We start from the raw sequence: 4,068 nt of genomic DNA on the forward strand, positions 1-4,068 counted from the left end.
GCAGTCTTGAACTCCTGGGCTAAGGATCCTCCTGCCTGAGCCTCCTGAGTAGCTGGGACTATAGGTATACATGACGACACTTGGCTAATTTTTAAATTATTTTGTGGACATGGGGTCTCACTTTGTTGGCCTGGCTGGTGTCAAACTCCTGGCCTTAAGTAACCCTTTCACCCCTGCCTCCCATCCTAGAGGTATGAGCTGCCACAACGAGCACTTGTTCAATTTTCTAAACAAATAAAACATTTCTAAAGTAAGGCTGTAGGATGATGGCAGGAAGATAAAAATAGAAAAACAGAAGAATACGTTCAAATGACTTACACATATTCTTTTGACAGCAAGAAGAACTTTTAGTATATACATTCCTTGCAAACAAACATAAGGCAAATAAACAGTGTTGTATAGGAACGTCAACACACACTGTACAATATTCCCACTTTGCTGACATGAGTTATGGATATTTTGTGGTTTACTTGAGTATCGCTATCAGTATTTTGCTTCTCTGATCATTTTTATGAACTTCCTCATCTGTTAACTTCTCTCCAAGGTATGTCATATCGTGACATACTGCTGCTGCACAAACATGGCCAGTGTCTTCCTCTTAAACATGTTGAATGCTTTCTTAATTTCTTTTACCCTCTGTCTCTGTGTTTTGCCTTTTTCTTACCTTTATTGTCAGAAACTCGAGAAAGTCAGTCATACTAATTTATCGCCATTTGTTTTATTAATTTATACTTTGCTTATATGGAATTTTGCCCAACAGACCTCATTACAATTTCTAACCTGTTTTGTTTTATTTTGTTTTTTTCTGAGACAGAGTCTCGTTCTGTTGTCCAGTCTGGAGTGTAGTAGTGCTATCACAGTTGACTGCAGCCTCAACCTCCCAGGCTCAAGCAATCCTCCCGTCTCAGCCTCCCACGTGGCTGAGACTATAGGTGCTTGCCACTATGCCCAACTAATATTTGGAATTTTCCTATACGTGGGTTCCAGAGGGGTGACGGCGAAACGTGAGTAAGCATGGATTTTGGTATATGCAGAGATGGGGGGCTGGAACTAATTCTGTCTGTATACCGAGGGACGACTGTATATGTTTTTACAATTATGCTGTAGGACACATAGTATTACATAGCCTTGAAAATAATAATTTTTAACTGAGTGGAGTAATGATAATATTGATAAAAGTACCAGCTGGCCAGGTGTGATGGCTTACACCAGTAATCACAACACTTTGGGAGGCTGAGGCAGGAGGATGGCTTGAGGCCAAGAGTTTGAGACAGGCCTTGGAAACAAAGGGAGTCACCATCCCTACAGAAAAATACATGAATTAGCCTAGTGTGGTGGCATGTTCCTGTAGTCCCAGCTACTTGGGAGGCTGAGGTGGGAGGATCGCTTGAGCCCAGGGAGGCTGAGACTGCAGTGAGTCATGATCAAGCCTCTGCACTCCAGCCTGGGTGACAGAGTGAGACACTGTCTCATAACAACAAAAAAGTAGCAGCTAACATCAACTGACCTTTTACCAGTTGCCTGTTAATACCATGGTTTAATTTCTTATAACTGTTTCTTATTTCACTTAACCACTCTGTCTTCCGTTACTCCCAGAGTTTCACTGTGTGTGTACAGATGACCTTTGTTTAGATTGAATTGTCTCCCCAAGGTATTTGCAGAAGTAAGATTACTGTGAGTCATGGTGAATGGACATTCTCATTACCCTTGATGTCAATTGACAAGGTTTTGGGTGCCTCCCAGCTATAATCTCAGCACTTTGGGAGGCTAAGACAGAAGGATTGCTTGATGCCAAGAGTTGGAGGAGGCAGTTTGGCAGTATGGTGAGACCCTGTCTCTATTATTTTAAAAAATTGTCAAGCTTTACCCTGGAAGGCTTATATACAATTTAAACATCCCTCATAGTATAAGAAAGTGCCCATTTCACTGCATCTTTGCCAGAACAGGGTATTAAAATTTAATGTCATTTTTTGTTTATTTTAAATTGGTAAAAGACCTCATGTTACTTTACTTGTCACATTTCTACATCTTTCCTTAGCTTATTAGCTCTATTTCTTTTCTGTCTGTAAATGGTTGTTGTTTTGTTCTTTGAGACAGGGTCTTGCTCTGTCACCCAGGCTTGACTGTAGTGGCATAATCATGACTCACTGCAGCCTTGATCTCCCAGGCTCAAACTTCAGCTTCCTGAGTAGCTGAGACTACAAGTGTGCACCACCACTCCCAGCTAATTTTTTTCTTTTTTTGAATAGAGACAGGGTCTCACTGTGTTGTCCAGACCGGTGTCTAGCTCCTGGCCTTAAGCAGTCCTCCTGTGTTAGCTTCTCAAATTGCTGGAATTTTGGGTATGAGCCACCATGCCTGGCCTGGGCTAGTCCTGATTTCTCTAGAGTTCTCTTTACTTTGTGCTAGCCAATCTCTCATTCTGCTGTTCCCCTGTTACAATGAATAATTCTCTGGATTAAATTTTACCACGTTAAACTTTTGAGTGGTTTATGTCTCCTGATTGGACTCTGACTAATATGCTCAGAAGGGTCCCAGGAGATAAACTCACACAGATGGGATTTGGGCATAGGTTTGATTTTCCAAGGGACAGTGCTGAGCTCCTTGCCAATGGGAAATGGGATGCTGGTGATTTCCGGTAAGTGACCTCAGAGTGACTCAAGCTACCACTTACTGTTGATTGTGATGAAATGCCAACTGAGGCGCATGCCTTGGGAGCTCAGTGGTTGCTGCACTTGACCGCTATGAAGAAGGGTGCTTTTGGATGCACTTAAGCCGGGGTCCCCAACCCCTGAGCCATGGAGCTGTAAGGAGCCACACAACAGGAGGTGAGTGGTAGTGAGTGAGGGAAGCTTCATCTGTATTTACAGCCACTCCGCTTTGCTCACATTCCTGCCTGAGCTCCACCTTCTCTCAGGTCAGCAGCAGCATGAGATTCTCATGGGAGTACGCACCCTGTTGTGAACCGTGCATGTGAGGGATCTAGGTTGTGCTTTTGTCCCTATGAGAATCTAATGCCTAATCTGTCACCTTCTGTGCTCAAATGGGACCATCTAGTCGCAGGAAAACAAGCTTAACATGCCCACTGATTCTACATTATGGTGAGTTCTAGAATTACTTTTCATCTATTACAATTTAATAAAGAAAATAAAGTACCTAATAAAAGTAACATACTTGAATATTTTGGCCCAGGTCTTGCCTCTCAACAGCCTCTGAAACCTCTCCAGGCCCCGAACTTTCTCTAATCGGCCTCTACAGACCAAGCTCATGACTCACAATGGTCTATTTAGGCCCATACCCTACCTCACGGCAGTCTCCGCGGATGAGGCTACTGCCTCACAACAGCCTCCACTGGCCCAGCTCCATCATTACAACGGCCTCTTTAGACCCAGCTCCTGCCTCCCAGTCTTCTCTCCAGGCCCAGAACTTTCTCAAGTTGACCTCACCAGACCCAGCTCCTGCCTCTCATTGCCCTAGCAAGGGCCAGCTTTTGCCTCATGGCCACCTTCCAAGACCCAGCTCCTGTTTTAGAGTGGCCTCATGAGGCCCATCTTCTGACTCCCGGCAGCCGGTACAGGCGCAGCTCCTGCCTTACAATGGCCTCTTTAGTCCCAGCTCCTGCCTCTTTGCAGGAGGCCAAACAGGACTCAAGTCCAGGCCACAAAATCCAGGCCCAAAATGTCCACAAGACAGCCTCTGAAGGCCCCGCTCCTGCCTTTTGTTGGTCTCTCCAGGCCCAGCTGCTGCCCCCAGGTGACTTCTACAGGCTGCGCTATTACTTCTGGCAGTGCCGGGAGGCCCAGCTCCTGCTTCGCAGGGCCTCTCCAGCTGCCAGATGTCCTCAAGTCAGCCTCTCCAGGCCCAGCTCCTCCTGCCTGCCACTGGACTCTTGAGGCCCAGCCCCGCTCACGCCTCTGGGCGGCTCCTCAGGCCCAGGACTTGACCTCCAGTCAGCCTCTCCCAGCCCAGCCTCCTGCCTCCCGAAGGCCTGCACAGGCCCAGCCTCTGCCTCCCAGCGGACTCTCCACGCCCAGCTCTGGCCTGACTGCGGCCTCCCCAGGCCAGAGC

General features: G+C 46.6%; 2 long non-coding RNA genes across 2 annotated transcripts in view; both read left to right on the top strand.

The window, feature by feature from the left end:
- Nucleotides 1-974, top strand: part of LOC105535467 — a 15,806-nt gene extending 14,832 nt beyond the window's left edge. The window contains exon 3 of the long non-coding RNA XR_001005431.1: nt 815-974. This is a non-coding gene — a long non-coding RNA (uncharacterized LOC105535467). The remainder of the gene's footprint in view (nt 1-814) is intronic.
- A 2,070-nt stretch (nt 975-3,044) lies between these two features.
- Nucleotides 3,045-3,753, top strand: LOC105535468. Its single transcript, XR_001005432.1, has 3 exons — nt 3,045-3,101; nt 3,193-3,470; nt 3,690-3,753. It is a non-coding gene; the product is annotated as an uncharacterized LOC105535468 (long non-coding RNA).
- Nucleotides 3,754-4,068: the final 315 nt, after the last annotated feature.

The sequence above is a fragment of the Mandrillus leucophaeus genome, unplaced genomic scaffold (genome assembly GCF_000951045.1).
Source record: "Mandrillus leucophaeus isolate KB7577 unplaced genomic scaffold, Mleu.le_1.0 Scaffold1464, whole genome shotgun sequence".
Classification (NCBI taxonomy): Eukaryota; Metazoa; Chordata; class Mammalia; order Primates; family Cercopithecidae; genus Mandrillus; species Mandrillus leucophaeus.